Source organism: Chelonoidis abingdonii, unplaced genomic scaffold (genome assembly GCF_003597395.2).
Source record: "Chelonoidis abingdonii isolate Lonesome George unplaced genomic scaffold, CheloAbing_2.0 scaffold0738, whole genome shotgun sequence".
Taxonomy (NCBI): domain Eukaryota; kingdom Metazoa; phylum Chordata; order Testudines; family Testudinidae; genus Chelonoidis; species Chelonoidis abingdonii.
Window position 1 is genome coordinate 3,608 of NW_027424999.1, and position 11,411 is coordinate 15,018.

At 58.7% G+C, this 11,411-nt stretch overlaps 1 pseudogene; it reads right to left on the reverse strand.

The window, feature by feature from the left end:
* Window positions 1-10,607, reverse strand: part of LOC116833662 (syntaxin-binding protein 2-like) — a 14,185-nt pseudogene extending 3,578 nt beyond the window's left edge.
* Between the last annotated feature and the right edge of the window lie 804 nt (window positions 10,608-11,411).

Below are 11,411 nucleotides of genomic sequence, written 5' to 3' on the forward strand. Positions count from 1 at the left end.
GGAGGCGCCCTGCATGGCTGGGGGGCGTGCCAGTCTAAGCAGTGCTATTCCCCCCCAGCCCCACAGGCCTGGGCACCGCCTCCAGGGGCGCCCCCTGCAGCAGCAGGGCCCCCAGTGCTGCCCCCTGCAGGCCTGTGGCATTACCGTTCTTCAAGATGTGGAGCAGGATGATGCGGAGCTTGTCATAGGCCTGCACGCTGGGGTCCAGCAGGACGGGCACGATGATCTTCAGTGGGTCCTTGATCATCTCCCCATCCTCGTCCGTCTCCATGGCCAGGTCCTGGGGGACAAGGGGGGCAAGCACACAAGGCCCAGGTCAGGGTACTCTGCTTCCTCCCCTCCTGCAGTGGGATGGGGGATGAAAGGGCCCCACAGACCACAGCTCGCCTACCCCCTGTAACAGGGTCCCCTCCTCCCTGGGGTCAGCTCCCCCTGGGGTGAGCAACGGGCCCCCAGTGAGTAACCTGAGCACCATGTCCCCCTTTTGCACTCCCAGTGCTGCATGGTGGGGCTGGTCCTGGCTCCAGTGAGCCTGTGGGTCTGAGACCCCTCTCTCCGGGCTGAGTCATGAGCCAGACTCTGCCCCCCAGCCAGGCTCTGCCCACAGATCCACCTGCCCCACGCCGCACAACTTCTCCACCGATCCTTTGAAGTGCCACATGCACTGCTCGGCCAGGTTCAGGTGCGTGGAGTACTGCGGGGAGAGACCAGGGCATGGGGGATTTTACTGCGGCACCGCAGCACCGGCTGGTCCAGAGCACCCGCACCCCCCCAACCCCCAAGGAGGGCCCCACGGCCAGAGGGGCAGCCCCAACCGGCTGTATAAGGCAAGTATATAGGGCTTGTTTTGCCCAGCACTGAGGTGCAGCCACCTCTGGGATGGAGTGGGGCAGCTGGAGGGGAGGATGAGGAGGGAACCTGGGGGGAAAATGGCTCTGCCTGAAGGGAAAGGTCAGCAGCTCTCATCAGGCAGTAAGGGCAGTCCCATCACTGGAGCAGGGCTCCTGTCTAGACCTGGACAGAGCCCCCCAGAGTGCCCTGCCCGCCAGAGAGTCCCTATTGTCCCTCACCAGCCCCACAGAGCACCCTGCCCCCCCATCAGCCTCACTGAATGCCCTGCCCCGTGCCCACTAACAGCCCCAGCCCCGTTACCTTGTTCAGCTCTTTCTGGTACTCGGGCATCTTCTTCAGCATCTGGGACAGGTCCTTGATGTTGGCCTGGCGGGAGGTGGTGGTGAGATCCTGGCCCCTCCCAGTGCACGGAGCCCCCTGCGGGGCAGAGGCCTTGCCTGGGGACAGCCGCAGCAGCCCAGCCACGCGTGCCAGGGCTAGGGAAGATCACTCAGGCCATGTTCAAAATCGGGTGGCACAGGTCTGGCATCACTACGGCTTGGGTTAGACCTGCTCTTCCCAGGCCAGCTGGAACGAGACGGGAGCCCCGCAACCCGAGCGCCCCCCAAGGTGTAAAACGGCAGCAGGCCGGGGAGATGCCAACGTTGGCTCACTGCAGTTCTCCCTGCGTGGCCCCAATCCTGCTGTCTGACCCCGCCCCATGGGCCTCCACCCTCCCCCACTGTGGGGAGCTCCAGAGCTCTAGCTCCAATCTCCTCCTCCCCAGCCCCTACCGCACCTTGTCTGTGGTCAGCCTCTTGCTCTCAGAGAAGGTGTGCAGCAGCTCCATCACCTTCCTGCAGCAGGGAGAGGGGTCAGACCGGAGCCAGGCACTGCCTTGGAGGTAGGGGCACCCTGTCCTATGCTACAGGGGATGGAGCCCCCACCCCACGGGCCCCAGGGTTCTATGCCTCAAGAGCCTCAGACGGGGTCCCGGAATTGGGCGGGGAGGGGAGAGGTGTGCCGAAGGGGAAGGGATAAGGGGTCCTGGCATTGGGTGGGGCACGGAGTGGTGTATCCAGGGGGCGATGGGTCCCGGCCCTGGGTGGGGTACGGAGGAGCATGTCCAGGGGATGGGGGGAGGCACAGAGGGGCATGTCAGGGGCAGAAGCTGACGACATCACTTGAGAGCGCGAGGATGTGCATGTGGCGTAGCTGCACCCAGAGTCAATGTCTTGTCCAGCAGCGCCTCCAGTTCTCGTCCGCGAGTCGCTGGTCCCCGGTCGTACCTGCGGGGGAGGGGAGACAGGGTCAGGCTGTCGCAAGCCCCTCCCCCGAGCGTGGGGCTGCAGAGCGGTGCAGGTGCCTGGGTCACATCCCCGCCCGCCCGCCGCGGAGGAGTGCGGGCGCCCCTGCTGGCAGCCAGGCCCTACTTGTAGTGTCGTCTCTAGCCACAGGTCGCAGCCATGGCCTGGTAGGCGAGCCTCGTGCAGCATGTGGGGACACCAGGTCGAAGCTCCAGTCACGATCAGCAAAGCTTGGAGTGGGCTTTGTCGGGCCCTGGGCAAAGGAGAAGAGAGGCCAAATCACCCCCTTGCTCTGGCGGAGGGGTCCCTGCCTGGCTCATATGGCACAATCCAATGGTGTCCCTGGTGCCTGAAACTTCACCAACCCTCTGCGGCCAGCCGCCTCAAGCCCAAGAGACAATCCCCCAAGCTAGCTCGGATGTGCCTTGGGGTCCCCGCCCTGAACTGTCAGGAAGAGCTCCCCACCCAGCTGTGCTGCAATCGCAGCCCTGCAGGGACAGGCCTACCTGCTCTTGTGGAAATAGCAATGCCTGCCCTCCACCTATGCAACACTCTGTACTCGTGCCCTCCACCAACAGGAGCATGCCCCTTTCAAGGCAGCCCGCACGACTGCCCCCTGCCCATATGGCGCGTGGGGCAGGGGGACTACAGACCAGAAGGCCCTGCTAGTCATCATTAACCCACACGCAGGCCGCAGAGACTCTTTGATATCAAGGTCCCAGACGGGGACAACGGGACGTTATCATGCGATGTCCCACCTTGCACTGAGCTGGGACCCTGTGTGAGGCTCTAGGCTCCCCACTCCTAGCTCTGGGTGGCCTCCTCCAGCATTCCATTGACAAGAGATCACTCAATGTCAGCAATCTGAGACCAATCATGGCGCGCGGCCAGCCCCTGCTCCCTGCCTGATCAAGCAGCACAGCAAAGGTGGCGCTAGAGACCAGCCCTGCGCTCCCCATGGCAGACGGCCTGAAACTGCGCAAGCCATCTCAACATGAAACCCAAAACTTTCCCAGGAGCACCTCGACAAGGGGCTGCGTCTGCTCTTCGCTGGGTAAGCACAGACAGTCGGGTGAGTGGAAGGGGAACATACAGCCCTCTGACGCTTCCCCAGCTGTCCCACCTCAGTACTGGCCCGATTTTCCAGCCATGCTTTGGGAACAGGACCTCAAACCAGCACACCACACCGCCCACTGGCGGATCCCTCCACAGCCTCATGGTAAAAGCACTGAGGTGAGGGGGGAGCGCCGTCTCTTGGAGGAAGGTATCTGGTGCCAACCACTATAGCACTATCATTGCCTGGCATCCTGCCCCCATGGCACGAAGGGCGGGCAGGGCTGTCACCCCACTGCAGAGGGGATGGAGCCCAGAGAGGCTGGTGACTCAAACCCAAGGTCACACCGGAGTCTGTGGCAGAGCAGGATAAGAACCCAGAGCTGGCACCCATCATTCTCCAGACCTACCCAGCCTGGGTGGGTTGCTATGGCCCCATGTCCCCCCAACACTGATCAACAGCCTTTGCCAGTTGGAAACTCTGATGAGAGGGCCTTCCTCGGGTGCAGAATGGAGGCTGGCATAACCACTGGGTCCACCCACCTTGCACAGAGCAAAGTGGTGGTTAGTGCACTGCTGTGCAGCTACTCCTCGGGATGGTAGCTGGGGACAAATCAAGGCTAAGAGGCCTAGGCAGGACAAGGTCTAGGGCACCGTGACCTGCGGGCTTGGGTTGGCGTTGGCGACCTGACTGGCAGAGGCCATGCTACAAGAACCTGGGGTTCTGCGCCAGCTGGCAAGGGGGTGCACACTGGACTGGCCACACCAAACGGACCCTCCGCAGGATGCCTGCGCCAGGTAGCGGAGGCAGCCTGACACCACCCCCCCCGGCAAAATGCACTCCCAACAATAATCCTGCACCCTAGGCGATTGCAAGGTGTGGGGCAAACTGGACTGGCCAGTCCGGGATTGTGCTGCATGAGCAGGGGTGAGTCCAGCACTCCCAGCCCTGCGGTGGGCAGCTGTCCCTGGAATTCTATTGAAGCGGGGCTGGCAGCTCAGGACTCCTAGGCTCCTATCCTCCGCTCTCGCCACCAGGCCCGCCGTGCCAGCGGTTTCTCGCCCACCCCTACGGGCCCACGCGCCATTTCGCTGCCCCCCCCGCCCGCGCCTCGAAGTCTGCCTGGCTCCCGGTGAGCCTGCCACAGGTATTCTAAGCGGGAGGTCTACCGAGCCGCAGGAGCAAGCCGACCGTCCACAGGCATGACTGGCGGCAGCTCCACCGGAGCCGCGGCCCCAACGACCGACATCCGCAGGCATGCCTGCGGCAGGTCAACTGAGCAGCCTGACGAAACCCCCCCGGCAAAATGCCACTCCGCACAAAATCTGGCACCCTAGGCGATGTGCTCGGCTGCTAAATGGTAGCGCCGGCCCTGTCTGCCCCTACTCTTGGCATGACTGCTCATGCCTAGTTTCCCCATGTAACACGGGGAAGCTGCTTACACTGTGAACCAGGGAGGCTTGTCAAGAGCTCAGAATATCCCTGGGGGGATCACAAGGATAAGAGCAGCAGGGTGTTGCACAGAGCAGACTTTGCTCGCAAGTGCACCCAGCTCCTGAGAAAGCACAGATCAACCAGGGCTGCAGGCTGGGCCAAGCTCTGGCTGGCAGCAAGTAGCTCTGGTGGTTAACCCAAGTCAGGCTGCAATCCTCCATCTGTGTAGATGGGTTGGGCAGCCAGGTGTGTGCCAGGCTCCCTGCTGAGGCAGGCCGTGCTCGCCAGCGTGATTATGAGAGTGTCTGTGCCAATGGATACAAGGCAACTATCGCAGAGGGGGCCCCCCGGCGCTAGACTGGTATCATTACCCCATTTTACAGATGGGACACTGAGGGCACAAATAGGCGAGGTGACTTGCCCAAGGTCACCCAGCTGCACAGAATCCACCTCTCCTGCCCATCCAGGGGCACATCCACTAGGCAACACGCCTTGGTGGGTGGAAAGTAGAAGAGGAAGGTACGAAATCAATGGAATCCACAGGTCAGTGCCAGGACCCCAGCTGGGAAGTGTCTGGGAGATCAGCCCTTTGCTGTGCCAGACCCCAACAGGTCTCTCTCTCCTGCAGGACAGACACGGCCTCCACCCTCTGAGACTGAACCTTGGCTTCACCCGGGATGCCCGCCCAGCGAGTCGCAGCTGAGACAGACTCTGGTACAGACGTTCACTGCGCAGGGCCGACGGCCCCTCGGCCCGGGTGAAGGGCCACTCCCCCAGTGTTGTCAGAACAGTCGGGTTTCTTAGGCACCTGGACCCCAGCCCCGGCAGCCCAGCCCACTGAAGGTTAAAGCAAGAGGCCGTTCTGGTCGGCCCAGAGCCCGGCCGAGCTGCAGCGAAACCTGTTTTCAGGTTCCAGGTCTCTCGCTCAGGGCCTGCCTACATGTAAACCACTGCAGCTGCACCGCTTGGTCAGTTCTCAGGCGAGAGCTCCCAGCTTCCCTCACTTATCCCTCAGTTCAAACCTTCCCAACTCTGTGTTCTTGAGCTGGACGCCCTGGTCCGATTACCTGCTGGGAGCATCCAGCCAGGAGCCATTGGAGCCAGGACAGTCCTTCTGGCTCCCAGGCTGATCTGGGTCCGATTTTCTTCATTTCACCAAGTTAGGGAAGTGACCCACCCCGGCCATGACTCTGACCTTCCCTGAGAGTCCTTCCCCCTTAGGTCCCACCAGAGAAGCCATGAAACATATAGGGGAAACTGAGGCACGCATCAGATTCATAAAAGGTATTACAAACATTCCCAGTTGGTCACAGGTGCACAGTCTCCCAGCAGCTCGGCAAAGGGAGGAAGCAAGAGCAGAAGCAACAGGAGGGAGAGATCTGGGCAGGCCTTGGATTTTACATCACTTTGCTTCTCCTAGGGGGACAGGAGGCACTGGGTTTCCTGTGTGAGAATCCAGAGCAAGGTGGGGTTTGCAGCTCCCCTGTGCTGGGTGTGGGATGGGGACGGCAGGAGCTGGGGGAAGCCCACAGGCCAGGGGTGACTTGTGGCTAAGGCTCAGGAGAGCTGGGTTCTATTCCTGCTCTGACAGACTCCCTGCATGCCTCAGTTTCCCATCTGGGAGGCTGAATTCATTAGCGAGGTTCCGATACCATGGCAATGGTGTAGAAGCACACACAGACAGCAGTATCCAGGTGTGGAAGAGGATCTGTGTGTGAAGCTTAGTTCTGTGACCGAACTGCCCTGTTTATAAACAGAGAGATTGTGCTGGGCACACACTTCCCCAGGTGGTGCCTCGGTTTCCCCATCTGTGCAGAGGGGATAAGGACACTGGCCTTTGTAGAGCACTTTGAGATCTGCCCACGGCCAGTGTTAGAGAAGGGCCATTAGTCTAAACACACAGGGAATGCTATTGTCCTGCCAACCCCTCAGGATCTCCAAGCAGATTCGAAATCACTCCTCATTCCTTCTACTTCTCATGTGCTCCCCCCCGCCCCCCGTCCCATGGTGAGGGCGTGGCCGGCACAGCTCGCTCACCTCTCCCATGCTGGGCTCGTATACCTTGAACGCCTTGAGTTTTGCAAGCATAGCATGTGCCAGGTGGAAGTTATCTTTATGGTCCCTGCAGCAAAGACAAATCTGTGGGTCAGAAACAGCTCCTCCCCCAGGGCACATGCACTTCCTGTAGGACATGACCAGGTACCCTTCTCCCTCTGGGCACACTCACTTCCTGTAGAGGATGGCCGGGTATCTTCCCATGGCACACTCACTTCCTATAGAAGATAGCTGGGTACCCCTCCCACCGGGCAAACTCACTTCCGGTAGTGGATGGCTGGATGCTCCTCTAGGGTTTCACACAACATGGCAATCTGCTCTGCCAGCATCTCCAGCTGCTTGTCCTTTTCCAAGGAGCGGTAGACGCTGAACCAGTTGTAGAAGTTCTGTGGCCTGTCCAGGGAGTACACCTGGGGGGCGAGGGGAGCAGAGATCAGTCCCTGGTGCCAACTGCTGGCAGCCAGGCCAGCTGTGCCCCATACCACGCCCCTAAGATGCGCTGTTGGACCAGCCTGGCGGAGCCATAGCGAGCCCCTAGTGAGAGAGATCCCTTTGCCAGAGCCACTCCTGTTGTGGTAGAGGAACAGCGGCCCAGAGATTCATGCAGCAGCGTAAGATGAAGACGCCCTGGATTCAGGTCCTTTCTGAGCTGTAAAGTCCCGGGTGCCCTCAGGGGAGTGTCTCTGCCCTGTAGAAGTCAATGCTGTGAGAGGGGGCTTGGCCTCGCTTCTAGTCTGGTGAAAGCCCCAGTGTAGCCACGGGCAAACCCGGCATCAATGTGCGCCTGCTGCTGTCGCTCATTTCACTGGCTGAACAGAACAAGCCATGGGGGCAAACATGCTTGGACACCAATAAAACAGTATCGGCCCACGAAGGGTTTGCTGGCGCAAGGGGACAGGTAAACCAGCAAAGCCTCCTGATGGACAAGACGGTTACTCACCTTTGTAACTGTTGTTCTTCGAGATGTGTTGCTTATATCCATTCCAGTTAGTGCGCCGCCGTGTGACGTTCGTGCGAAGATTTTTTTACCCCTAGCAACACTCGGTGGATTAGGCTGGGCGCCCCCTGGAAGTGGCGCGCTATGGCAGTCGGATATATACGCCTGCTGAACCCAGCCACCCTTCAGTTCCTCTTGCCGGCTACTCCGAAGTGGGGAAGGGAGGGCCGGGTGTGGAATGGATCATGAGCAACACATCTCGAAGAACAACAAGTTTACAAAGGTGAGTAACCGTCTTTCTTCTTCGAGTGCTTGCTATATCCATTCCAGTTAGGTATTCCCAAGCCTTATGTAGGCGGTGGGGTCGGAGTGAAATATGGCAAAATGTAAAACTGCGAGCCCAGCTGCAGCATCTCTTGACTGTTGAACCAGAGCATAATGCGAAGAAGGGTATGGACCTGAGGACCATGGCAGCTGCAACATAGAATCTTGTGGGTAGGGACATTGAAGTCAGCAAGGCGGCAGATGAAAGCCTGAGGCCCATGGTAGAATGCATGTGTGATGTGGCTTGGGGAAAAGGTGAGCCAATCATAACAAGTGCGTGTGCACGTCGTCACCCAAGATGGGATCCTCTGAGATGAAACAGGTAGGCCTTTCCTTCGGTCTGCTACTGCCGACCAAGAGTTGGAGCGTGTTACGAAATGGTTTTTGCGCACTCAACATAAATGTGAGGCGCTGTCAGACGTCCAAAAGGAAAGAATAAGAGAGGCGAAATGTTTGTCCCATCAGAAGGTGAGTTGTGGTAAACATGAAAGGCCAAACACCTTAGGGAGGAAAAGCCTAGGTGGTGTGTTGGTCCAATAACTGCAACCTTGTCCTTGAGGGGAATACATGAGTGTCATGGGCAAACCACCGTAAGAAGCCCTAAGCTCGGAGACTCGTCTGGCTGATGTAACGCTACGAGGAAAGCTGTCTTCCAAGAAAGGTAAAGAAGCGAGCAGGTCCGGCGAACAGGCTCGAATGGAGAGACATAAGTCTGGTTAAAGCAGGTTGAGGCGCCAGGTTGGGCTGGGCGGCGTACCTAAGGGGGGAACGTGTCTGAGTCAACACATATTTTTTTTTTTCGGCGCTGGAACGTCTTGCTTGTGCAGGCGGGGTCCCGGTGCGGAGATAGGCGCTTCTGTCTGGCCGAGTGGCCAGCGCTCGCTTGCAGAAGGGAAGGATAAATGAAAGTGTCCGCTCCATGTTGTTCTCAGCTTAAAAGCCTTACAAAATGGGCACTTAGCTGTGAAATGCGATTCCCTGAGGCAACCGTCAACCAGGAGGTCAGAATGTGGACTCCTCCTGTCAGCAATCGAGCCTGTGGCAGGCCAAGCAGCGGTCCTAGAGAACCGGTGAGCCCGGGCATAGGCTCTGGCACCGGTTGCAGGGAAGGGCTACTCCCCGAACCCCGCTAACTATACTAAACTAAACTTACTAGTAAAGAAAAAAGCATAAGTTACATAAATATATATATAAAGATTAATAACATATAACTATAAAACGAGACTAACGAGTAGCTAGGGAAGTAGAGGTCAGCTAAAAGCTGCACTACCACTGTTCCAACGACCGACACGGGCGTAAGAAGGAACTGAAGGGTGCTGGGTCGGCAGGGGTACATTTCCGGTGCCATAGCGGTGGCACTCCAGCTGGGGCGCCCAGACCGACCCACAAGTGCCATGTTGCAGAGGTAAAAATCTTCCAACGAACGTGCACACGGCGCACGGCACACCTAACTGGAAAATGGACATAGGAGCAAGCACTCCGAGAAGAAACTCAGTTTAATACCCAGCCAGAGCTTTCTCTTGGCACACAGCGTGGGCAGTACCCCAGATGAAAATAAGTTTACAGTGGGCGAAAGGACTGCTGTGCCAGCATACTGGCAGCTACCCAGGGCCTCTGCACCAAGCTGCATATCAGTTACGAGTGGGGAAATTTTTTTTCTCTCATGTCCCGTAACAACAAAGCGTATTTGCTATTTAGATGGTCACCCCTCACCTGGACTCTCGTAGGGCTAAGGAGGAGCCATGTTGATCTCCTTGAAGGTTTTGATGGGCCTTGGTGATCCCGTAACTTCCTCAGACTCCTTTGACCAGAGGCTCAGGACAGGCTGCAAGGCAAGGCAGTGTATCAGGTGGGGGTGACGGGGCCACAGGCTTCAGGAACACCCCCAGCACAGCGGCCCCCATGCAACAAGGCCAGGATGGCCACAGGCGGAGGGCTAGCGTGCTTGCACACCTGTGGGGAACCTGGGCAAGCCAGCAGGGCCACACAGAGAGTCAACGATGAGTCCAACCCCACCCCATGAACCAGAGTCAGCCAGGTTCTCCCGCCTTACGCAGCATCAGCAACAAGGGGAGGGGGCACAATCTCTCCTATGGCAAAGTCCCCGTCTCACACACCCCCTGCCCTCAGTCCCTCCAAGGGGAAGTGACTGGACTAGTTTACAGCTTCCGGATGCCAGTGCACAAGCAAAGAGCAACGGGACTTGGGCTCGCCACCTGCCGCTCTAATGGGGAGAAGCAGATGTGACCCTGACACACTGGGTATTCTGGTGGTGTCCCATGCCCCTACCCCGGTTGGGACTGATGGAGCAATGCATGCTGGGAATGGTAGCCGGAGGCCGTCTGTCTGGGCGCATGCTGCTGGTGTCTGTGAGCTGTGCTGGCTGGAGGCAGGCCCATGGGGGAGAAGGGAAAGGTGGGGTCGTTCGGTCTGGATTGCTAGGGCTGCATCCCCCTGCAGGAGGGCAGAGTGTAATCAGGTTGCTGTGCACTGGCCTGCTGGCAGAGAGAGACTCCCCACTCCCAGGCTCCAGTGTGCTTCTGGCCAGGCTCCCAGCTGGGGGATCTCCTGCCCCCTGATACTCACGGCTGATGAAGAAGACGTGAGCTGCCTTGTAGGTGAAGGTGGGGGTGCCCTGAAAGTCACCGATCAGAACCTGCACCGACTGCAAAGGGGGCAGAGGGGGGTTGTCGGCACCAGTGAAGGCCCCTCCCTGATGTCTGAAGGGCCCAGCCCATGCCCAGCTCCTGGGGATCAGGGCTCAGCATGATGCCATCGGGAGGTGGGCTGGTTTTCACCCACCTGGCTCTGGGCTCCCTCCCCGACTGGAGCAGGGCATGTGTCCATGTGCCCAGGACAGCCTCAGGGCCCAGCCATGTCTCTTGCTGGTACACAAGAAGTGTCCGTGCTCAGTCACAGACGGGACCTGGCATTGGCCTTGCTGCTGAACTAAGTGGGCTCTGAGCAGTGCCCAGGAAACAGCCGGCTGAGCAGCAATCCCAGGCAGCCGCCATCAGGGCCCGCTCCCTCCCCGGGCACCACACTGGGCACCTGCAGCTTCACCACACCAGCTAGCCAGGCAGGGTGTTCGGAAGCTGTTTGGACTCCGCAACAGGCCATTGTGACAGGTGAGAACCTGGCTGCCCAGTTGTCACATTATTGACTTGAACAGAGACCATATAGAACATGGTTGCAACCAAGGTCCTGTAGTGGCACCAAATCTTGTATAAATGGGGTCAAACAGGGTGTCAAAGACAAGGTTATGGTTTGCTGGTTATGGTTATGCTAGCTGTATATGTGTATCATTTTTGTAGTTGAAGTTAAGAATATTGGCTCCAGACCAGGGGTAGGCAACCTATGGCACAAGTGCCGAAGGGGGCACGCGAGCTGATTTTCAGTGGCACTCATAGTGACTGGGTCCTGTCCACCGGTCCGGGGGGCTCTGCATTTTAATTTAATTTTAAATGAA